The sequence below is a fragment of the Eubalaena glacialis genome, chromosome 2, assembly GCF_028564815.1.
Source record: "Eubalaena glacialis isolate mEubGla1 chromosome 2, mEubGla1.1.hap2.+ XY, whole genome shotgun sequence".
Lineage (NCBI taxonomy): Eukaryota > Metazoa > Chordata > Mammalia > Artiodactyla > Balaenidae > Eubalaena > Eubalaena glacialis.
The window spans coordinates 23,435,024-23,461,734 of record NC_083717.1 but is presented as its reverse complement, the minus strand read 5'-3'; positions in this window follow the sequence as shown (position 1 = coordinate 23,461,734).

Below are 26,711 nucleotides of genomic sequence, written 5' to 3'. Positions count from 1 at the left end.
ACTATGTTCTTTCTTTCCCATGGGAGATTCTGGGGCATTTAGACGTGAGGAGATTGAGAAAACCAAAGGCGTAGCTAATATTTCTAACTCCTTGTTGACACTCTCATACTTTAGCTCACATAATTAATAAATTACAAGTTTCACATGATTAGAAATTAATCTTGAATTGCTTTAGAAATCAAAATATTAAACTTCTTTCTGAAACTAAAAAATGTTTAATTAGTGATTAATTAAGGTCTTGCTCAGTCCATGGGACTAATGTCCAGTAAATTTTATATATTTCTACACTCAGAGTCTTCCCTGGCTTAAACTAGAGATTATACTTTCAAGGTCCTTTTAATAAAGATCTTAAATATATAGTTTAGTGACTAAGTTGTTTCTTAGTGCTGCTATGAAGAGGGGAGATCATTCAGTACTAAGTGAGTCTCAAGACTGTCAAGCCTGGGAACTGATGGATTAGATCATTAGGTAAAATGCCTCTATAAGTAAGATTTGCCAAGTTTCTAATGTTACTCATCTTTAGTGCACCATAAAAATCGCTGTGGATTTACGTGGAACAATTATTTTGAGTACAAGGAAGAAAACCTCATTACTCAGAGTTATTACTAATAATCACCATCATTAACATTACTGGCAAGAGGGCAGTTATATGGCAAGTTATACTAGGTTGGTACCACAGACAGAAAACAAAAAAACCCTCCCCTGAAGGCCCATAGTCAGTGTACAATCTGCATAGACAATCTGTAGTAATGAGCTGTCTGTGAAGGAGGTCTGGAGATCTGTTATGAGCTTCTTCAAAGAGATGAATCTCCCAGTTTCTGTCTTTTAAGCACCTCTGAGGTTCAACTAACTGTAAATGCAATCACTGCCTTTCTTGTTTTTCAGTTAAGTGAAATTTCAACCTCACACCAATATGGGAAAACTTTGCTAGTTCCTTAGGGGAAATGCATTGTGCAGAGAGCAAATATAATACAAAAATTAGCTTCATTCACAAACACATGAACCAGCCTGTTTTCCAGAAAACTGTGTTCTAAGTAAATTTTATTACTGATAGACATGTTAGTCCAAAATCCTTCCTGAGAAAGCTCAATGACCAAGCAATGTTGTACTTGAATTGCACTAAAATCGAAGTATGAATTGCCCTGTGAATTGACAGGACAATCTGTAATAAAATACCTGCTTCTTCACTGCCTCTTTGTAGAACATACATTCAATTCCAACTGTATTTTTTTAAAAAGTATATTTTGCTGTAGACCCAACTATATGTTTCACACATTAAGATTCAAAATTCTATTTTATTATGATGAATTAAAAATATTTCTTGTTTAAACTGAATTTTAAACTTTAAGGGATTTGAAACATTGCTAGAACCTATGACTGATACGTCAGTAGACTTCAGTTTTGACATCTTAACATGTACATGATCAGATGAAAGAAAAGAAATGTACTTACAAACACAAAGATGTTAAAGTGAGATTAAAACCACCAAAGGCTAAAGTGTACTCTGTGCACGATAACTATCTTTGTAAGAATCCCAAGAAAAGAAATGCCTATGTCAGAAAGATGGGTTTGATAAAATATGAGGCAAAACCAATTTGTGGGTTAATTTCAAAGAATTGTACTGTGAACTGAAAATTATCTAAAATCTCTTACTTATTCGGTAATACATTTAGAAATACTGATGACATAGAGTTTCTTATTAAAATCATATGTAAGCCAGGCTTTAAAATATATATATATATATATGTATTTTATTTTATTTTGATTCTTTTTGGTTTTGCTAAGGGTTAAGATGTATATGTTCCCTTCTATTTAGATTGACATTCTTAGAAAACTAATCAGATAACTGTACCAATAAAAAATGTCTGCCACGTAAAAGCCTTTTTCCAGAAATATATTTAAATAACAATTCTCGTATCAGAGAATTTGAGATGAGAAATGCTTATTACATTTTCCTCCCCTGATAAAATAATCATAGATTTCCCCTGGACTTAAAAAAAGTCTTTAACTCATGGATTTCAATTAATCTAATATATTTCCCAGGATTTAAAGTTTGGTTTATCAGATTGTTTATTGACCTTTATTGATTTATCAGATTGTTTATTGCACAATTTATGTTATTTTAAAATATTCATTTAGATTTCTGTCTCTGAAGAGATGTAGTAGAGAATAGTGTTTTAGATGCTACACTGTTAGAGATCTGTGGTTGAATTCCAGTACTGTAATTTTACTAGCCAAACAATTGGTTTTATACTACTAATCTCATAAATTTGGTTAAAGGTTTAATACTACTAATCTCATAAATTTGGTTAAAGGATGAATTGAGATCATGCACGTAAGGTACTTGACAGATAATAAACACAATTATTTCCAGCAATTATTAGTACCAATAAAAGATTGATTGTCTTCATTGCAATAGTCTGGGGGGGGGGTGGTCAGGTGGGCTTTCCAACTATGTGTCAGGATTTACCTGTTTGCAGGTGTGCCATGATATTGAACTGCTCAGCCTTCTCTGCACTTGGATTAGGGCATCTGGAGCCCTGGACGACCACAAGCTTCCCACAAACTGCCTTATAATTTACCCTAGATAGGATTATTTAAAAATTTTTGTCTTTGAATAAAAGAGATTGGAAATTGTTGGCTAAGGAATCACAGAAGATAAAATTCTATTTTAAAAAATGAGGTAGAAAATAGGTAGAGAAATAATCACTACTTGAGAGTTATTTGTTTGTAGAGATGAGTTTATTATGAACTCCTAGGTGTCTTGATTTCCTTTACTACACGAGCCCCTAGTTTTCTGTCTTAATAGTCACCTCTTAGTAAGCATGATCGAAAGAAGGACTTAAATGAACACCGTTATTTGGGTAAAACTCTATTCATTGCTTCACTCGTTTTTTTTCATATTTATTTTGTGAGATGACTTCAAAATCTTAAAAAGGAATTGCAACTTGAGATTTTCAATATTTTGAATGGTAAAATGGAAGTATTGTTTAATCTAACTTCTGCTTTGATTTATGTGATTTTTTTTCATCAAGAATCTTAGAAATATTATGAAATATTCTCCTTTTAGTGTCTCAAAAATTTTACTAAGGCATGTAGACCCGAAAGGAAAAATGCTGGGAAAGGACTGAGTGACTGGGTTCTAATGTCTGCTCTACATTTCACATGGATCGTTATCACCTAGACCTGGGTGCTTTGGGGAGAGGAGAATGAAATAGTGACACAATTAATTTAAAATAACTAAATGTATAGCTTGTATTAAGCTAGGTTCATTTGTTCTAGAGTCTAGTGTATATGCATTACCAAAGGCTGAGAGAAACCCTATGAGAAAAAAATCTGAAAATTTGAAAATTGCATACATTATTTTTTTTAACACTAATTGGGCAGTGCTGTCACTTTTGGCAGATTGTCTCAGTTCAATGGGTTAAACACAGATGTTCCTCTGAAGCAGAGTTAGAAAATATCTGAACTAGAAAATTTATTAGATGACATGGGTCATAAAAGTAATTTCCCATCATTTTCATTTTGGGGGAAAATAGAGAGTTTGAAAAACAAATCACTTACATAATTCCTTTTATCATTATTTCAGTAGTTGGTAAGTTTATCCATAGTCTCAGTATATTCTCTTTCTTCAGCCCCATGTATGGCTTTGGTTTGATTTTTGAGTGTTTTTTAGTAAAACATATATACAAAAATAGGTAATAGAACTTTTCTATGGATACAGCATCAGGGCACAGCCTTCAGTACTTTGGGGTCCTTAAAACAATATGTTTCTGAAATTCAGATGAACGTCTATTTTCTTGAGGATATTTTATTCATCTTATGCCACTATCAGGTATGAAATATACTATTGCTAAAGGTACAAACTACATGACAAATTATAATTGCATTCACAACCATGTGGGAAATTTCAGTTATGCAGAGCCATAATTCTAGAAAACACAAATGCTAGAAATAAAGGAATTTGCACTGTTTTTGCCACTTGTCACCACAATAAAACTTCACCTTGGAATAGGTTGTATCACCTATTTTCCTTCTGTGCAACTTACATTTATATTCTAATTGAGAATTTTAGAGATAAAGAGTCTTTTCGTGTCTGCGGTCTGTGCTAATATGCAATGGTCTTTACATATGTCCAATGTAAATTATTTTAAGGCAATTAGGGCATTTTTAAAAGTGGGAATGGAAAATAGCCAGCCTCTTCCTTACAATGCACATGAATTGATTTGAAGATTTTCTCAGTCACTTGCTTTCTTTTCATTTGCGAGAATAGCTCTATTACCCTTTCCTTCTCATCCCTGTTCCTAACCCTTCATTTTTCACTTCAGTGACCCTTTAGATCTTCTCAAATTTCACTACGTCTAGAAACTGCTTCCCCATGAGAAAGGGCTGAATGCATTATCTTGGCAGAGCAACTCTCATAATTACTGTTTATTTTTATATTTTATGACTTGACTATTTAAAAAATAATTATCTCATTGACAGATCCAGAAACGTATAAATCCCTCTGCCCTTGTCTTACTATTCCTTAAAGTCCTTAAGAGTTCATAACTCACCTCTGAGTCATTTCCAGTTCTTAATGTTTTTGCTGCCCATATTTTTGATCATTTAAATATCTGTCAGTATTTTTGAAAGTTCACAGGAAGGACCAGAGGGAGGAATATAGCTGGGTATTTTTCCCCCTCATCAGTTCCTCTTATTAAGAATGACTAAAGTTGAGTTTAAGTTGATCTCTGCTATGCTCAGAATAAATGATAGTTGCTTCAAATTCGTGTGCTATAGCTGAAGTAGACACGTTTACCTTCTCATTAGGAGATTATTTAAGATTATCTTGTATGTAAAGTTGTTAAAATAATGTCACTCAGTGATTAAATTGTGCAATAGCACAAGGATTAAGGATCTAATAGCTTTTTTAGGTAATGATGGATGGTTTACCTGCTTAATACATGTTAGTTTATAATGTTCTATCTAAACTGCTCCTGTTCCTGAGTGGTGAATTATGTAATGGACTTCTAACTAATTCCTACATGTCCATTAATATCCTAGATTAACAGCTTCCATAACATCCTATCTCATCACTGGAAAGTTATTTATCTTCTTGGAAGCCAAATTTCCACATCTATAAAAATGAAGATAATAATACAGACTGGATAGTTATTGTGAAGCTTAATTTCAGTAGGGGGCATTTGTAAAATTCTCAGTAGATGACAGGTAGACACAGGCAATAATAAAAGTTTGCTGTTATGTTGCTAAAGGAGATGAAAGAGGACAACATGAAGGAGAAAGAGAGAAAAATGACGCAAGTGGTTAGCTGTGTTTGGTGCCTTTGGTCTTTATCAGGTTTTCTCTTTAGAGGGGCACCCCTCATTCAGATCCCAATTCTTTTCCCCAAACTGTGCTCTCTCTAATCTCATTACCTGACTTTGGATGAGAGAAAGTGGTCTGGGGTTAGTGGAAGATGTTTATTAGAAGCCAAATCAGATTGAGTATGGTTTCAAAAGGGACTTGGCAGTGACATTATTTTTAAAAGATGTGATAAGAGAGGCAGAACTGAGCACATGTCCAGGGCAGGATGGTGGAGATAGGTATGGTGAATAAGACATGTGATGGAGATTATCCTGTGAGCTCGGTCATTAATAGTCCTTTTTGGTTTCTTTTTTTTCCCCATACTGTGGATCAAGATCCATTAGTGTGACCTGAAATCAATTTAGTGGCTTATAATCAGAACTTTTTCTTTCCAATAAAGTTAAGTAGAATAGAAAATATTATAGGGTTAATTATGCGTTATGTGTGTGTGTGAGTAGTTATGTGTGTGTTTCATTTACTATAAGTTGTAAAAAAAATCAAAAGAAAAATATTGAGAACATTCTTATCTTCACAACTCTTGGCAATACCAGGCCTTAAAAATATAGAAATATAGAAGAGCATTTTGGCTGAAATATGACTCTTGAAGATTTTAAATATTCAGTTTGTATAAACCACAGTCAATCACTGACTAATATTTGTTTAAATGTCTCTATGTGGTCCTATTAATGTTTCCACTGACTGCTTCTGAAAGCAGGGATGCTATGTTCTTTATGAAAGTTGGACCTTTAAAAATTCAATCAAGTGTGAAATAAAATACTATGATTCTCCCCCACCCTCAACCCCCCAAAAATCAAAAGGCATTTGCTTCAATATCACAGGTAGGACCAGGAAATTTGCTACATAGGCTTGGAAAGCTGACAGCTATGGTCTGAGATGAGCACCTTGGATAGCTCCAAAATAAGCTAGTGGCTTTGGCCAAATGAAACTAATACTATTTGTTTCTGAAGTCAGCCTTGATCCACAAGATCTAGTACCCCCTCAAAGTAGATCCTTTAATCTTAAAGTGATAAATGCACTTATGTTAGAGCTTTGTCTTCCTCGCAGGAAGTCTCCTTAGACTTTTTTCTGCAGGTGTTAATCTCTATTTTCTGTAAATAATAATCCAAAAGTCCAAGGAGATCTTTAGACCCACAGCTGGATAAACAGGGATGTTGGTGTCATCCATTGAGTGCCTTGAGTTTGCCTTCAAAAGGTTTTTCTCTCTTCTGGAGTACAAAGTCTTTGCCTAGGTACTTCCCTGCCTTTGAAATAGGACCTATTTATTTCCAGGCAGGTGTACTGTAGTAAGTCAGTGAGATGTAGTATGAAAGTGCTGGATTTACAGTATGTGAAAAAGGTGTTCAGTCTCAGCTCCATCAAGTACTAGCTGCATAACCTTAGGATAATTACTTAAATTGCCTGAAATCTAAGCATTCTCATCTCTGAAACAGAGCAATTAATACCTTATTTAATTTGTAGATCTTCGGTAAAAAAGAGATGATGCATATAAAGTCACTAGTAAAAGCTAAAGATGCTCACCCACGTATACTTAAATTTTTATTTTTTATATCTCATTATGGGGTTAAGGTATTTTCTAAAAGTTCAATTAGATTTAGGATTATCAGGGAAAATGTGGTAATATTTTAAAACTAGACTTTCTTGTTATCCTTTGTTACTCTCCATGATATCTCCTTCCTAAAAACTTCATTATATTTCCAAGTGGAGATGATCTCATTTTTTTTTTTTTTTTGCGAGGGCTTTCTCTAGTTGTGGCAAGTGGGGGCCACTCTTCATCACGGTGCGCGGGCCTCTCACTATCGCGGCCTCTCTCGTTGCGGAGCACAGGCTCCAGACGCGCAGGCTCAGCAGTTGTGGCTCACGGGCCAAGTTGCTCCGCGGCATGTGGGATCTTCCCAGACCAGGGCTCGAACCCGTGTCTGCTGCATTGGCAGGCAGATTCTCAACCACTGCGCCACCAGGGAAGCCCCTCATTTTTACATTTGGAAAATTATCTCTACAAGTTTTGGGGATAAACAGTCAATGGAGACTGGGTTTATGCATTGTTGGCTTCTTCTTGCCATATATCTGGTCTAGAATCCTATCCTATCTGCTTTTAGGTTCATTCTTTAGGCTGTTCACTTGATATTTTTTATTCTTCTTCTCTTCCTAAGCTCACATGTGATCTTTCCCATTTCTCCTCCCTCTTCCCAAACTGTGTTAAGCCTGGGATCCAGGTTTGATTCTTTTTATGCTCTTTCCATCATTTTCTATTGCTTTTCCACCATCTTCCTCCCAGTTACCCTCCAGTATGCTGATGGTGCACTGTGTAACATCATGATTTCTGTCCTATGTGGCTCACAGGATAAAATGCAAGTCTACTTCTTTTATATCCACGGTCTCCTCATTAGTAGCTAGAACTCTGAGGCTCTGGGCAAGGCATTATTTCCATTATCCTTCCCAGGTATTTCTCCTTTGGAATACTAGTTGCTTTCTCTCATGAGGCTGTTCTTTTCTATGACATACCTGATATCCTCAATAGTATCTGGGTTTCATCGTTTGTTTGTTTGTTTGTTTAGTGTTTTTGGTTTAAATCATCTTAATCAAATCAGGCAGAATTTGTGTGATTTAATATCGCCCAAACCCATGCCCACTTAGAGATGATCAACTGAAGTGTCTATGTGAGTCCTATGCATTAAAGAATGTTTTATTAAGTTTGGTTTCATACTAGACCCTATCCCCAATATGAAGAGGCAGAGATCACTGTTTATAGTGATTACTGTCTATAGTTGTAGAGATCATTGTTTATAGATTCCATATTTGTCCCATAAATAGTGTCTGGCATTTTCTGACTTCTTTTTTTTAAACAGGAGACTTAAAAAAACATTCCTTTGCTTCTTTTTAATACATAAGGAAGAAGTTCTTACTAATGTTTCAAAAGCTATAAATCTCCCATTTTCTAAGGGGAATGTGAGGCCTGTACTTGTATTGCCCATAACAAAGGGCTGGAGAAAACAGCAAGTAGATAGATGTCTCTACTTGTAAATGCTAATTTATGGATGAGAGAGAATATAGGGGACATAACAGCTGGAGTCAGGAGATCCGTTGTTGCAAATAAAATTTTGCAATGGAAAACATGAGAGAAAATAGTAAGAATTTTGATAAGAAGGAGAGAGATAAACTTAGAGGGGTCTTTTTTTAAGTCAGTAAACATGGTTTCAGGCTACAGATGATCTCTATTATAGAACTTTATTTCCATGAAGAAACAGAAAAATATAGTCTCCATGGTAGTAATTCACTCACCTCCGATTTATACGTTTATCCCTATGAGTAGTGAGTCAAATGAGAAGTTTTCCTTCCCCCTCTCTCTTAATTTCTGTCTCTTTCTGTGTCTCTGGAAGGGAAGAGGGGAGGGTACTTTCCTGGCATCAGGACTTGGGTGATGGCTCTGTCAGATGTTCATCTTGGATTGGACACATCTGCTCTTACAACACACCCACCTCTGGATGCATCTAGTTGCAATATGTTTACTATGAGGTATGATTTGTGCTGTGTACGCTGTTTTAATTCTTCTGTTGGAATCTTGAGGCCTCTTTCCATTGGATGGTGCTCTTGGTCTCTGCTTGGACATGCACATGAAACTTTCAAATGTTTACTTACAGCAGAAGAGAAAGTCGCCCTATACCAGCCTTTACTCTCTGTTCTCCAATCAGAGATTTCTCTAGTCTCCTTCTCACAGGGCAGATATTATTATGACCCCTCTGTGTAGGAGAATTACTCTTAATTCATAATGTATTTCCTTCACATTTTGGTTTATTATAAGCTGAGTCTTCCAGCATTTAACATTTCAAATGATAAAGTAGGCTTTTGGAATTCAAAAATGTCTTTTTTTTTTTTTTTAAATCTTGAGCCCCTGGCTTCCTGATCTATCACTTACCATTGTGTAAACTTGGATAGTTATTAAGACTTGTAACCTTCTGGAATCAGGGACAACAATACCTCACCTACTGAATTATTTTGCAGATTAAACAAAGGTAACACACAGGAGGCTCTAAGCAGAGTTCCTGACTGTAGTAAACTCTCAATAAAGATTAGTAATTGACTTTGAAACAATGAGCACTCTTGAGGGGCATCCAGAAGCAACAGTACAACTGGACTAGTTTGGAAACAGTTTTAAACTCAAAATTTGCAACTGAGAAAAATGCAGTAAATTCTTGGCACTTCAAATTACAAATTTTTAATTTTTGCAAAGTGAGTGCGGCATGTTGTGATTTATAATTTTGCATAGCTGTGAAGTGGAAAGTACTAGTTATGTGATTATGCAAGAGAGAGTCACTTAGGAAATTAAATTTGCAGTGAGTGATGTCCACATCAGCACCTCAATACAGCTTTCTGGTTTTTATGCTTTATCACTTTTGGTACTTCGGGGACTCACTGAAGCTCTTCGAGTATATACTTCATGCCACTGGTCTAGCATAGTCACAGAAGTTGTTCCTGTTTTAACCACTGCCCTACTCTGTGAAATAGGTAGACAATTTTCTCCTCTTTGGCTCAGTTTAGCAAGATCATAACAGAAACAAAGGGAAATACTTGCTTTATTACAGAGCTAACTGGCAATAGAAAATGCATTAATATCCTTAGATATAATGTTTAAAAATAATTTAAAAGAAATTATTATATTAATATATTCCTATAACAATGTTCTTTGATTATGCTTAACTTAATTACTACTCTTGATGGTGTCTTAAATATACATTCATAGACATGATTATATTCTCCCAAAGTTTGTTTCGATTATCTTCTTATCCATTGCATTTTTGCTATTTAAACTTTTTATGGCATTTTCATTGCCTAGACATAAAAAATACTTATTATACCAAACATTCAATTACAATATAAGGATTCTTGAATTATGATAGATTTAAAACATCTTTGCACCTGCCTTTCTAACCTGTAATTACTTAATCCTATCTATAACTATAGGCTGATTTCAATACGTAAGCCATAAATATTAATTGCTTTATTTTCCAAATTTTAATTTTCCTCCATATTCCATGCTATTAAATCAAAAGGCAGAGATGCTACTTACACTCTTGATTTTAGTCACCAAATTGGAACTTTCCATATTGCGTATTAGTGCATCATCAATACAGCTGGTCACTAAAAAAGAAATTGGATAATACTTTAACAAAACTAAGGTGCCATAACTCAAGAGGTAAGAACGAAATTTAAGTATGTGAAGTAACCTGATTTTGTGTGACCTGCCATTCTGGGAAACTGTCCAGTCATTTGGGATTGTGAAAATATTCCCAGCTTGCTTTGTTTAGGGAGTTTGGTGTTATGACCATCTTACTCAAATCACACATTTTAAAAATTTAATTAAGAAATGTAGCATAATACAGAAAAGCATGTACCATTTATGCACAGAGTTTAAAGAAGGTTATAAAACAAACCTATGTTTGCACCATCCAGTTATAGATTTAGAACACTGCCAGTACCTTAAGAACCTCTCTGCTTTTCCACAATTGTGCGCTCCTCCCAATGTCAAGAGCACCACTTGCCTGCATAGTGTGCTGATCATCCTCCTGATTTTATTTAAAATTTTATCACCTATTTATACAGACTCAAAAATATATCTTTAGTTTTGAAAAAGTGAGTAGCAAGCACAAATGAGTAGCTGTATTTTTAGAAAAAAGATATTAACTTTGTTAGATGAAGACTCTCAGAATAAAGCTTAATATAATTTGGTTTCAGCTGTTTTGAAGCTGTTTGAGCTGCTCTGTGGTGGGCAAGGTTATGTGAGAGTCTTGGGGGTTAAGGAGGAGAGCTTATCAGTCTTGTGCTTCATTCTTAAAATGACTTAAAATTGTGAACTAAATTAATACGATACACCTGGCCTCCAGATATTTAATTTGCAATGCACAGCACTGCAGAGTTGGAGGCGATCTTTAACTTCATCTACTCTATTCCCGATGATGGGGATTCTGTCTAGAAGAGCCCAGCAATTCTGATGCTCAAATGCCTCTAATGATGAATAAACCAACTACTGTAAGTGAAAGCCCACTAAAGTTTGAGCAGTGGTAATTGCTGTGAAGTTCTTCATTTTAATAACCTAGAGTCACCTATTCATTTTTCTAGTATTATTTTCCAAAGACACTCTAATTAGTTCCTTATAAACATGATAACTTTTCAGATCTTTGGAAATCTCTATTTTATGAGTTTTTATGAGTTTTCTTTTATTGAGATTAATCCCATCCTCTCTTAGTAATTGTATAAGAAAATGTCCTCAAATACTGAATATTTATGAAAATTGCTGTTGAAGATACCGGATTTTTTTCCTGTTCAGTTTTTTACTTAGCATTTTATCCAACTCTATCAAGTTTATAATAAACAAAATGACAAAAGCACAATTTGTAGACTTCCATGGAGAAGTATAACAAAAATGATAAAAAGCTAGAGGCACAGGCAAAGCTCTACAGAACTCTATGGATCTTACTGTTTGACCATCTTGGGTACAGTTAGTCAATAATCAATGAATTATCCTGATTGTATTTTTATCTCTCTAATGGATTTCAAATTTCATTTTGTTTTTCTGCTCGCTTTAAAAATTTTTTTTTCAAGAACCTCTGTTTAAGTGACCTCCAACACAGAACCCCATTCATGAAGACTGAGAGTAGAACTGCTCTAGAAGCAGAGGGAGGACCACGGTCCTATTCTCAGGACTTCACCTCCTGAAGTTGTCAAGGGAATCATAAAACTCTAAAGCTTTAGATAAAGCTGCTTTAAGGTCACTGATCTAGCCTAATTTTCCTTGTCCTATCGAAAAAGAGGGAATATACATATATGAAAAGGACTTTAGAACTTCCTAATTTTACATATGAGAAAATTGACATTTAGATGGTGCATTAGTCAGGGTTCTCCAGAGAAACAGCAACAATAGGATAGATAGATAGATAGATAGATAGATAGATAGATAGATAGATAGATAGATAGATAGATAAAGAGGAGATGTATTACAGAAATTGGCTCATGTGACTATGGAGGCCAAAAAGCCCCAGATATGCTGCCTATAACCTAGAGACCCAGAAGCGCTGGTGGTGTGATTCATTCCTAGTCTGAAGGCATAATTGAGGAGCTTTGATAGCAGTACGGGAACAGATGGATGGCCCAGCTCAATAAGAGAATTAATTCCCCTTCCTCCATCTTTTTGTTCTATTCGAGCCCTCAATAGGTTGGCTGATGCCCACCCACATTGGTGAGGGCAGTTTTCTTCACTCAGTCTATTGTTTCAAACGTTAATCTCTTCCAGTAACACCCACACAAAAACACCCAGAAATAATGTTTTACCAGCTCTCTGGGCATCCCTTAGCCCAGCCGAGGTGACACATAAAATTAACCATCAGAGATGGGCAAATTAATTATATCTTTGAGATACTGCATAGTAGAGAAAAGCACAAAGAGAAACTATCAATAAGAAACAAGCAGAATGACACAGCTTATATATTTCAAAAAAAGTAGAAGGAAAAATAAATGAAGAAAAAATATTAATACAATAGAAGGAAAGACAGGAGGAACAAATAATCAGAAAGTACAAATTATGGTAGAATTAATGAAAGGTTAGTAATAGATGTCCATATAAATACAAGGCTAAATTCTCCAGTGGAGAGACAAAGATTATCACACTGAATTAAAAAGGAAAGTTCAGTCAAATTATCTATATAAATAATACCCTAACATATAGGGACTTAACAAATGAAAGTAAAGAGACTAATAAAGATAAAACCAGAAAATTAGTGATGTAGTTGTAACAATAAATTTTTTTCATTAAAAGCATAATTTGGATAAAATAATTATTAAATAGAAAAGGGATATCTTTTCAGTAACAAAATAATCCAGAATTTTTATGACTTTAACAACACAGTAACAATATGAAATAAAAATGGGGAGAATTAAAAAAAATTGAAACTGAAAAATTGAGAAATTGAAAACCACAGTCACAGTGAGATATTTTTATTATCATTCTCAGAAACTGATAGCTTAAGCAGACCAAAGACGCTAGAGTTTCCCTGTGATATTATGATTTATAGTAAATATATATTTGGTATTTGTCCAGTGTTCCTGACACAAAGCTCCTAAAACCCTTGGAATTTCCTAAGTGATGAGAGCAATCAAGGTATCTCTTGTTATACTAATGAGGTGACTTTTGGACCATTCCTAAGGATGGGGCTGGTTGTCAGAACCAACTTTGTGACTAGAAGGTTGGAACTTTTAGTCCCACCACACTGACCTCCAGGGAAGGGAGAGGGGCTAGAGACTGAGTTCAGTCACCAATGGCCAATGATTTAATCCATCATGACTATGTAATGACACCTCCACGAAAATCCAAAAGGACGGGGTTCAGAGAGATTTTGGGTTGGTGAACCTGTGGAGATTCCAGGAGAGTGGTGTGCTAAGAGTGTACAGAATCTCTAAGCCCTTTTCCCATACGTTGCCCTAGCATCTCTTCCCTCTGGCTCTTCCTGAGTTATATCCTTTCATACCGAACTGGTATGAAAGGATATACCAGTAATCTAGGTATCTAGGGAGTAAAATGTTTCTCTGAGTTCTATGAGCTGCTCTAGCAAACTAATTGAATCCAAGGAAGGAGGGGGCTGTGGGAACCTCTGATTTATAGCCAGCTGATCAGAAGTACAGGTAATTACCTGGGCTTGCAGCTGGTGTCTGAAGGAGGAGGGGTGGAGGGGCAGTCTTCTGAGACTGAGCCTTTGACCTGTGGGATCTGGTGCTATCTCCAGGTAGATAGTGTCCGAATTGAGTTGAATTGTAGGACACCCAGCTGGTGTCCAGAGCTTTGCTTCTTGTTGGTGTGGGGGAAATCCATACCACTACCCCACCTCCACACATACACACTGGAATTGAGTCCAGGAACCCTAAAGATTCCCGTATGTTTTCTAATGGTTCTTTTAGAGCTTACCTTTCATGGTAATTATTTTCCGATGGATATAGTTTCCATAGCCTTGCTTTGGGAGTAGTTTCATAGTTATCTCTGTCTATGACATGCAAAATTCACAGGTCTCAAACTAGGTTTTAATGTCATATTTCAACATAGAGTCATTATACTCTAATCAGTAGAATCTAATAGATTGAATAGAATGGATCTGAGTCCCACACACTGTAATGGCACATACTCTTGATTTTGATGTGGTTTGAGGCACTATTTCTACTCATGGTCAGCAGCAGGTCTTTTGCATTAGCTGTGATCTAGGTACCTTGCTTGGGGATATTCTGAATTCCTACTTGTGAAAAACAAAACATACAAACAAACAAACAAAAACAGTGAGTTGCTGGACCCCAGATTCATGAATGGAATTCAATAACCTATCTCATTTAGAACCAATGGCTACAGTTCCAAAAACTGCCCCATTGTCTCGGCACCACTATAGGCCACAAAAATTGAGCTCCTATTTACTGAAATATTTCCCTTCCATTTCTGACTCCTGGAAATTTCTTTTCTTGCTTTCAAACCAAATTATTTGTTTTAAATATATGTGTATATATTCATATTTATTCAGATTCATATATTTTCATAAAACTGCATTGTGCATGTGTTTGGAACAGAGGGAAAGGGGTCTACAGGTTCTTGATTTATCACTTTGTCTAAGAACTGGTAACATCAAGTTACATATCACGTCTGAGAAAGAACTCAAACCAGAATCCTGTTCATTTATCTCTACTTCTACTATATCCCATTGCCTCATGACTTTGAAAGACATTGACCAAAATTTTGCTAAAACTGAAGTTCAAGAGGGTCATGGCAAATAAGTTCACCTCTACCATTTTTCTAAATTCCACGTATAAGTGATATACGATATTTGTTTTTCTCTTTCTGACTTACTTCACTCTGTATGACAGTCTCTAGGTGTTTGCAAAGCAGAAATAAAGTCACAGATGCAGAGGACAAACTTACGGTTACCAAGGGGGGAAGGGGGAGGTGGGATGAATTGGGAGACTGGGACTGACACACGTACACTACTATGTATTGAATAGATAACTAATGAGAACCTACTGTATAGAACAGGGAACTCTACTTAATGCTCTGTGGTGACCTAAATGGGAAGGAAATCTAAAAAAGAGGGGATATATGTATACGTATGACTGATTCACGTTGCTGTACAGCAAGAAACTAACACAACATTGTAAAGTGACTATACTCCAATAAAAATTTTTTAGAAAAGTTGTTTAAGAGCTACAGCAATTTAAAGAAAGCTTTCTAATTTGGTATTGTTATCAATAAAACTTGAATTATAAGAAAATTTAAAAAAAGGTCATGGCTTTCCCCTGATAAACCATTCTAGTAATGTTGTCTAAAAGTGAGATTGGTATAATTTATTTTCAGTGAATTTATGCAAGTTTCTAACGGTCACAGTTTGAGGCTGGCTTTAGGTATTTAATTCTCCCTAGAGAACTTTTAGATAAACTTAGATCATGTCTACATTGGCAAAGCAGAGTTATCTAATAAAATATGGTTGTAGAATTGTCTAAATTGACTTTCTAGGCTGTCCAGATGATTGCTCAAGCCTCTGAATTATTGACAGTTTAGATGTGAGTTTATGATAATAGCATATTTTATTGCCTATTTCTGAGAGATTAAAGTACTGACTTTACTGCATAGATGTGCATCAGATATTATCTCTTTGGATGACCTTAGGGGCCAGTTCTGACCAACCTGAATTGATCACACGTTTCAAGGAATAAAGGAAAGATTACGAAGAGGGAATATTTACTATTATCTCCTGAAATAGTGCAGAAATATTTGTGAACATGATTTTTTCAAGGGATTCATAAATTGAATATCAAGGGATTCATAAATTGAATATCAACCTCTCTTTATACTGCAAACTATTGAGAAACGTGTAATATTTACACTGTACTCATGATAAAAAATATACTTGCTCTTGTGAGCTATGTCCTCCCCACTCAATAGTCATTGCTCCTGGGTCCAGCATCTCTTTCATTATACAGGATTTTAAAGCAAGTGGAAATAACTGGTATATTTGATTCATATTTCTAATATTCACATATAATTAGATCTGTGTAGGTACAGCCAGTGTAGCTTTAACAAGGGCAGAAATGCAAAAGCCCTTTACTTTCTCTTGCACCTTCACACAAATATCTCCCTACACTCAAGGTTCCTGTGTAACCAGTTAGCATTATCAATCATGTCAGTTTCTTTCCACCAACATTTAACAGTGCAAGTTCCTGCAGAATGACTCTTGGTCCATCTCCCTTAATATACTGCTAAAGGATAATTTTTAAATGCTCTGAGGCTTTGATTTCTAAAAGTCATTTGCCAAAACAAAATCTGTTTTGATCTTCAACCAGGCAATGGGGAAGCCAGCCTCCACCTATGGTTCCTCACTCCAAGTGGATGCCAACCCTTTCCAGAACTCCCTGTGGAGGCTCCTGGAGAGAACCTGCCTCTGCTTGCTTGTGCACCATGTGTCCCACCAGCTTGGAGGATGCCAGGAAAGGAGACAATCTCCCTTCCAAAAGAAGTTCAGGGTTATCCAGACAGCAGCAACACACTTCTGGCTACCAGCTTTTTTTCCAGTTCTACGATCTTTAAAAGTTGCTTCGCTTAAAAGACTTCATAATGTGTATTTGAATGTAAGAATTCTTATGGCAGTTCCTTCTTAGAGTGATTTCTAATATTTAAGTTTGGATCAACTCAGGCAGGGTGAAGGAAAGGATTCAAATTAACTCTCATTTCTTTTATTTCCAAACACCATCAGAAATTGATTCTGCCCATTTCAACTATGTTAAAGGTTCAGCTTATTTTCTAAGAAGCTAAAATAAGTATTCTTCGTGGAATATTTTTCTCTATTCACTTTATTCTGAGAAACATACATTTCTGTTTTGGCTAATTACTTATGGAACATCCAAAAATCACGTTATAATTTCTTGCAAGTTCAAAAGAATTTCCGTCCTTTTACCATGTAGCTCCAGCAGAGGCTAATTTGTTTCTCTTAAGTCTTGTGCCTTCGATAGAACCAGGGTGCCTAATATTTGTTCCTGCTCCTGACATGTTTACCACTTTTGTTCGCCTGCTTACTATCTACCATCTTCTTCTCTAGAGAGACTGGCAGCAATCTGGTTTGGTTTGGGAATATTATCATTTGTTAATAATGTGTTTAAGTTTTTCTCACATGATTTAAGAACGTAATTATATCATCTCACGGTAATAAAAATGTACAATACACATTAAGTAAAGTTTTATTCAAGCCTTTAGCAGCCTTGAATTCCTTCCAGGTCTTTTTAGGGGAAATTTTCACCCCCAGGGGTTGGGGAACTTGGCATGGAACATCCATTAAGTGTAACGAGGGCTTGGTTCCCAGTGCACAGCAGTGAGAGCTTGCCTTTCAAAAATTCCCTTTGATTTCACTTCAACAGATTGAAAAAATCTCTGCTTTGTGTTTTGGACTTCAGTTTATGATTGGAGGTAACTGGTATTAATCAATTATTTTTGTCCTTATACCATAATGTTGTTTTCTTCTGCATTAGTGTTCCAATATAGTAAAGCCCATTAGTGTATATAGATATTTCATGAATTAAACAAAAATGACAAATGTTTCTTTTTAGCGACTTATGAAGGAGGCTCCTAGGTCCTCAGTGCCTCCTGCCCCATGACTAGGTCGTGTTAATTCTCCTTCAGGGAGGTTAAAGGGGGGCAGTGACAGGTGGGGGAAGAGCAAAACAAGGAAATTCCTGGTTTTCTACTAAAGCACGTAAGTTCATTTAGACAGGAACACTGTTCTGTCAGCCTCATTCTTACCAGTTTTGCAACAAACCTAAATGCTTATGAAGTTATTCATCTAATACACATATTTTCATCTAATTTTATAAAAAGTAATGTTAAAATGGCTGTTGGAAACATCACTGATAGTAATGAAATCTGGAAAGGACCTTATCCAAAGGGAAAGGTCGGGGAGAACCTTCCTTGGTTCTCTTATGTTGAGCCCCCCAAACACCCTAACCTTCTATATGAGATTTTTAAGAGTTTTAATTTTATCTGCTTGAGCTCTTAAATAAAACTAAGTGATCTCAGGATAAGGGGTATGATATAACTGAGGTCCTGGAACTTTGAGTATGGGCAATATATTTTTTAAATTACAAAGCATGATAGTCTTCTTTTGACTGGCATTATTTGGGAGTTTGCCAAAATTGCTACATATATCTGGAAATGTAAAAATGAGAAGGTACAGCCTTAACAAGGAAAAGGAGCCAGAGTCTTTATCTTTTCCTTCCCTTGATATCCTTTCTCATCAAGCTTATGTTTTACTTTTTCTTTTTTTTTTTTAAGCTTATGTTTTTCTTGAGGAAAGAATACCTAGCCAGTTCAAAGCTCAAGAAAATGAATTCAAATAGTAATATTTAAATGTTTTTAAAAAGCAAAGAAACGCAAAAAATCTTTTGGAGGTGATGAATATGTTTATTTCCTTGTTTGTGGTGATGGTATCATGAGTGCATGCAAATGTGTAAACTCATCAGAATGTATATATTAAGTATGTGTAACTTTTGTATATTAACTATACCTTAATAAAATTGAAAGAAAACTTTATACCTGTATGGGAAAATTTAAACGATGTTGGAAAGGTTCCATATTGAATATATTCCCCCTGTATGTTGATGCTTGAAATATACCTTAAAATACACCTCTTTTGGCTCAAAGGACTTCTTTTAAGTTAAAATGTAAATACAAATGCTATAGAAAAAAAGTCTTATATGCAATAGCAATTTTGCCATAAGGGAATTCATCCATCCTTCGTCTATATTTTGACAATATGCTAAAACCATGAGATCAAAAGTTGATGATACTAAAAGAGGGAATGGTGGCAGATTTAAAACCCAGAGTAACAGGGCTGCCCTGGCAGAGCAGACCTGGGAGGGACTTCTGGTTGGCCAGAGGCATTGTAATTTGTCACCTAAGAAAGAGATAAAGGAAGGGAGATATCTAGAGGATGGTGTGTGTGAGATTAGGATCTTGAGGACAAAATTGGCTTCATCCACAATTTTGTCTAGAGTTGGTCCTAAGCATTGTTTCAGATTCAGATATAAGAACATGTTTTGTGCTCACCGCTACTCTGGGTATTATCTACTTTGATCTTCACACACACACAAAAAACAAAACAATGATACTGACATGATTATCCTCATTTTAGGGTTCAGAGACCAGTTGTGGGTTGCCTGCTTTGGACACCCTGATGTTATGAACCTGCTTGTCTGAGCCTCTACTTGAAAGTCAACCATTGGAGGTCCCTTACTTTTTATCTATCTTGTGGCCTATTTTTTCAGAAGATAGTGAATGGAATAACTAGCTAGTGAGATAAATTTAGTTAAGGTTCTCGGGCTTGAATTTCTCTTAGTTCAATACTTCTGAAAGGTAATATTTTGAGTTTTTAAAGTTGTTTTCTTCCGTATTCTACTTTGAATTGTATGACTATTGAATAGCCAACTGGAAATGAATGGGTGAGGTGTGAGTAGGGGCTATACTGACGTACCAGAGTTGGCTAGTTCTCTACAGAAGTATCCATGCTTCTTTTTTAGCAAATCCTGAGTCTGGCCTGGTAAAAGGCTGTTTCTCAGCCTCCCTTGCAACAAGAGGATGACATTCTGCTAATGAGACATGAGCAGAAGCATGCAGGGCACCCAGGGATGTCTCCCGAAGGGGGGGGTGGATGGGAAGCACGTGTTTGAAGAACACCCCTTCCTCCCTCCTACTGCTGGGAACCAAAGGGGTCTGAAGTGGGAAATTCAGGGCTTTAAGCCATTTTTCTTCTGGGTCTTCTGTGCTATGTAACCAAAACTAATTCTAGTTGGAGAGCAACCTTGGAAGCTCCCAGAGCTTGTCACCCACACAGCCCCCTTAAGAACAGACGAAGTGGCTGGAGAGACTAGATGTGCACTGGAGTCAGGTGACCTGGCAGCCTCATCCCTCCAGGGATTGGCCTCTGGCCCCAAAGTGGCCTTCTTTAATCTGGCCTTCAGCCCTGAGGTGCCTGGCACAGGAACTCTGATTGAAGGGCAGTGCTTCCGTATATGACGGAGGGTAGTTGGGTTTCTGAAGCAGGTAGAGAGAGAAGGCGTAATGAAGGATGGAGCCGTACAGTCAGACAGCTGAAACCATTGCCATGTCCTGATCCTCGTTCCAGACCTCCAGGGAGCCTGGCTGGACAAACTTCCCTGCAGGCTTCTTGCACTGCCCGGCCTCCCTGCATCTCCTAAGGCCATCAGGGCCACCGGATATGAAGGACACCCCACCACCCAAGGTAACCTACCTATGTATGTTCTCTGTAAATTCAGAGAACACATCTAAAACAGGGGTGTCCCTGGGGTCCTTCAAAATGTTCCCTGGCGGACTCTGCTCTGTTTATAATGTTACCTGGGACAGGAGTATAACGGACAACCCTGTAGTAACTACTATGCACCAAAGACTGCAGAAGAAACATCAAACATACTCTTGTCTTTGATATAAGAACAGAGTAAGTCTATTTGGGTTTAAGTTACTTTAAATAAATAAATAAATATATTTATATGAATAATATATGAATATATAATGAATTATTTTATTTGTTTTGTTTCAACATGTGACTTCTCCACCGTGACTCATGAGCCTGCTGCAAAGCCCTGTGGTAGAGTGTAGACGTACTGAGCTAGGAATCCTGCAGGTCTGTGAATGAACTAAGTCACACTTGTTGGCCCTGTTACCTAAAACTAGTTAATTAACTGTTTGTGAAACATCTTCACAGGGTCATCATAAGGGACAAAGGAGGTGCTTATGCAAGTGCTTTAGAAAGGGTAAATCTGAACACACCAATATTAGCAAATGCCTGAGTACTCATTGGCTGTGCATCACGAGAGTTCAGAGAATTCCTAAATCTAGTTCAACTTACATAAATTACAGACAGAGAAATGGAGGCACTAAGAGATGAGTGTCCTGCCCAAATTCACACAGCTATGCAGGATATAGGTGTCATACTATATATTTCAGCCATATTATATTTCATGTTCATAACATGGTGAGGTAAGTTACATAAGGTCCCACAATTAGAAAAGGCAGAACTGGGGTTCCAACTCAGGATAATTTAAATCCAAAGTGCTTCTTCCTGCTTTAAGGTGCGTGCTGTTGTGGGCACTGTAATTGGGTAAGTAGCAAATATCGGGAGGGTTAGAGGTTGAAAGAGCTTCCTAGGCAGAGGAAATAACTTCAGTGAAGGCAAGGAGGGTGTTATATGCAAGTATTCAATCACTTAGTATAATGTGTGAGATGGGATTGTCATAAGATTAGGCCAGGGAAAAAGGCAGGGTCAAATTTTACGCGTAAAGGTTTGGGAACCTTGGGAAGATTTTAAGCAGGAAGCAACATGATACGTGAAGTTCCCTTGGTGACACTAAGGAGGATGATTTTGAGGGTGACCAGGATGAAGTTAGGGAGACCAGTGAGGAGTTTGTCATTGTAATCCAGGTAAGAGGTAATAAGGACCTGAGTTACAGCATTAATTGTCTGAATGGAGAAGATGAGATAGAACTGAAAACTATGTGAAAATAAACATTGGCATAAATGTGACTATTTTGGTGTCGGTGGCAAGGGAAAAGGACCATAAGATTTTCAGATATCTTTATCAAGGTGCAACGCAACACAATATAGGAACAAGAAGAGGTTTAGGAAGAACAATGTGGATTTTGAAAATGTGATCATGAGATTCAAATGAGCAAGGGGTCTAGAATGGAAAGATAAACTTGAAAATCACCGGCATATCCATGGGCAGTTGAAACCAAGAGAGTGGAAGAGATTGCCTTTTGAGAGTGTAGAATGATGGAGCTTTGGAAACACTATCTGTTAGACTCAAAGAAGTAAAAAACAGCCAGGAAGGAGAGGTTAAAGGGATGCTCCCACATAGTCTTCCAGGGTCTCTGCTTCATTTCGGCCCAACCCAGGGGAGTTTAAAATGCCAATGTGGAGTCTTAAACTCAGGTTTAATAATCAGAGTCTCAGAGAGTGTCTCAGGTCCCTGAATTTTGAACGAGCACTCCAGGTGGGGGAACCAGTGTTCTGGCATCGTAAACCAGATTTTTATGTGTGAATGGAACACTTTACCTGGCTCTAGGTACAGAACTTCTAGACATGGAAATGAGAGGAGATTTCTAAAAAGTTCTAGACACTGAGGGATCCTTTCCTCAGATTTAGGAACCTTATCAGACTCAACACAAGCCACTGGAGTAGCAGCTGTTCTTTGTTTTCCACCAACTGCTAAAAGCTACCACCCTCATTCTGAGCTCATTCTAAGGGATAGGCTTTTCCTGTGGTCAGCAGGAGATAGAATTCATTTATGACAAAGTGTAGTGTTAGAGAGTAGAGTTTGTAGCCATGTCATTACTGTCCTTTTACAAGGGATAAAGAAGAGGCAGGGTGCCACGACAGTGCAGTGGGATCAAATTGCTCAATCGGCACCATGTCTGGCTGTGTGACCTGGGGCAGTCACTGAATCTCTCTGAGCCTTACTTTCCTCATCTGTAAATGGGGATAACAGTAATTGTCTCATTGTCTTGTTGTGAGGACTAAATGAGATTATGTATCTAAGGCGTCTAGCCTGTGGAAAGCTCTACTACTAATAAGATAAGCTATTACTAATACTTTTTCTATGGAAACTTAGTGGGGCCAGAAGCTCATAAACTCCCAGTGGGTACTTCACTGAGGTAGTGCTGAGGACTGAAATCTTTTCAGGTCCTCAGACTCCCAGTGGAGGGTATGATCTGGGCAAAGATGATTACATTATTTTTCTGTCTTACACTTATTTTCCTAGAAGATATTTCTCAAGGAAGATGAGAGCCTTTGTAATTTTCAACCTTTAAAAATCAATTATTACTGAGTTATTTTTGCATTTGTGAAAAGCTCCAAATTAATTTCTACCGAATTTTCTTTTCTGTGATCAATGAGGAGGTCAGCTGGTAGAAAATATGATATTCTAACAACGCTGTGTATGGCTCCTCAGAGCTCTAATTGCCTTAATTCTCTATAATTCTATTCTGAGAACCAACATCTTTTCATACAGTCTTAAACATCTCAGCTTCTTAATATATGCATGAATGACAAAATGTTAATATGCAATTCATGTCGCAGGGTTTACATGTTATAATTCTGCACAGAGAAAAGCCTTAAAATCCAGAAGCCCTGGTCCCAAATGTTCTCCATTCCCATAACACATAAAGAGACAAAACCTCAGAACAGAGGTTGGATCGTGATATTCCTCTCTCACTCATTATATACAATATCTCTGCCCTGGCCTTTAGATTTCCCTGTACACCTTAAGAAAATGTGGGGAGATAGATTTGAACCACCGTCTAGAGGTAAATGATGCCACGTTGCGTTACCTGAGTCGCTATCTCCCCAACAGCTTTTTATTTCCTCTCCTTTTTTTTTTCCCAAAAGAGTACATCTTTGGAAATTGAGAATATTCAGTGAACAGAACTCATAAATCAAATCATTATCATTAATAATCAAAGTGAGACGTTGTAAGAAATAGCAAATTAATCACAACTGGCAGGTGAAGCTACTTCCAGTATGTGCTTTCTGCATACTAAAGGGAGCAGAATTTTCCCCAGTGGGTTTTTATTTTTTATTATTTTCTCAGTGAACACTGAACTTTTTGGTTGACAGGGAACTATAACCGAACCCAAATTTCCATACTACCAATATGACTGATTCTGCTTAATGCAAGTTTATTTTCAGAACCACTTTGGATCCATAATAACCTACATGATGATTTAATGTACTTTGCTAATACCGACATTGTATATTTAAAACTGGAGGCATTTTTCTAGAGAAGAAAAATAAGCAGTGGTATCACAAATTTGTATTTAGACTTACTACTTATGTCCTGCTTCTTGGGTCTTAATTCTTTTCTTTTCTTACTTTTTTTTGATAATAATTATTGGATAGGCTATAATCTTAGTTTAAATGCCTTTTTGGGGAAAACAGAAGAAAAGTTTAAATATAATATCTTCTACTATCATAATAGATTTCAGGAGCATGAATAATGATGATGCCTTGAATTTTGAGAACGCCTTATTTCTCCCAGCAAAAAACAAAACTTACCTAGCATCATGTTTGCCTTTTTGGCTTTCCTGTGAAGGAAGAATTACTTCTTTTAATAGGGAGAAAGTGAGCCAAGAATAGTTAAAATTCTGTCCATGCCACATAGCAATTTTGGGTTCAAATTTTAGAGAACTCGTATTTCCTGAGCCAGCACTAGTCAATGCTGTCAGAATTTTCAGTTTTGACTGGCATTTACTGGCATGTAAATTTTTTAAAGTAGTAGAAAATAAATACTAATTTCTGGAATGTATTTTTACTTCTATATTTAATTAAAATTTACTGAGTGTTAAAAATGCATTAGAGATTTTAGAGGATACAGAAATATACTAAACTCTGCGAGAAAGGCAAACAAAATATTTGGGGATTAGAAGAAAATAGAAATAAAAAGCAAAGTACACTGGAGGATTGAGAAACATAATATTTCAGTAAAGCCCATGTGGTTACGAGAGTCTGTGCTTTTACTAGGCATAACTTAACTAAGAAATGAAGGAGAAACACTGAGACTGTCATTTTCTTTTACCCAGAATCATTTTTCCTTTCCATGACTGTTACCAATTACCTTAGCTCAATTCAATAATCCTCATCAGTACTCTAGGAGTTTAACTAGAAAGCAACATTAAGGATCTCAATGTTGGGGTTTTGTGAAAGTAGAATTCTCAAAATCTTTTCAGCAGATTCCTGAATTATTCAAGAGTGTCAGTATCTATTTCTTTCATATTACCCATATATAGGTATTTTTTTCCATTTGAAAGCATCTCAATTTGGTAAAAAAGCAAACTTAAAGTGACTCTATGATGTGTATTATATTGAAGGCAGAGTGGGAAAGTGGTTTAAAAATAAATAAATGCATTTTCTTTCTCTAACACTACACATGTTGGTTACTATTTCCTGACAATTTTCTGGACTTTTTTTTTTTTCCAGTTTCTGTTTGTGGCCCAATTTGTTGTTCTCCTTGACTTTCTTTCTCTACTAACCTTTCACCGGGGAAATCATTCAACATGGTGAGGCCGTTTCCTAGGTCTGATGAGCTCTTCACTGGGGACTGAGCCTTCTCTGGAGCATTCCGATGCCCTAGAAGTCCCAAAGGTAGTCTGAAGGGATAAAATGCCAAGTCTCTAATGATATAGAGAATAGATTTCTCAAAAGATGTGATCATTTTCTATCTGAATGGCTCATTACTTCAGTTAACTGTGAGGAAGACATTTGCTCCTTTTGGGAGGGAAGGTGCAACTATAATAATTCAATACTCAACTTTAAGAAGAAAAGCCAAGTAGCAAGTATGGCATAAATTTGTCCTTTTTGTTTGTTTTGCAGTATTTGAGACAACTTGTTAGACGACACAATGTCCCTCTTTCTTATTGGGTCCAGAATATGCTAGAAATGAGAGATGAATACACTTAGTTCCATAACATCTCCTCGTTGGATTCTCCAAAGCATCCTGTTTATACTCGCTGGACCCTGGAGAATAGCTTTATGGTTTGAAACCCTTGATACAGGGGCCAATTGGTATAACTTCCAAGGATCACATAGGCAGGTTTCTTGACTGTCTGCTGGGATGTTTATTTTTACCTTTTTCTTTTTTGGGCTGTGTTGGGTCTTCCTTGCTGCAAGCGGGCTTTCTCTAGTTGTGGCGAGCAGTGGTTACTCTTCGTTGCGGTGCATGGGCTTCTCATTTCAGTGGCTTCTCTTGTTGCGGAGCACGGGCTCTAGGCGCGCAGGCTTCAGTAGTTGTGGCACGCAGGCTCAGTAGCTGTGGCTCGCTGGCTCTAGAGCGCAGGCTCAGGAGTTGTGGCGCACGGGCTTAGTTGCTCCGCAGCATGTGGGATCTTCCTGGATCAGTACTCGAACCCATGTCCCCTGCATTGGCAGGTGGATTCGTAACCACTGCCACCAGGGAAGTCCCATTTTTATCATTCTTGACGTGTGAATAAGGAAACAGGTTATTAACAAAACACCAAATAAGACTGCAAAGCATGGACAAGCAAGAAGTAAAACGGATTCTCCGACACGATGGATTGGCTAACACAGGTTTTCCTTCCTCCTTCTTTTCCTTTCTTTTCTCTCCCATCCAGGCACATCCTCAAGTCACTCATGCAGGGCTTCAGCAGAAACTTAGGCTTTTGTGGCCGGTTACTTGGGATTTACCTGCACTGATGTAAAAAGTGCCTGCGAAACAATGCGTGTGAGGTTATTCAATAACACAGGGGACGTAAAG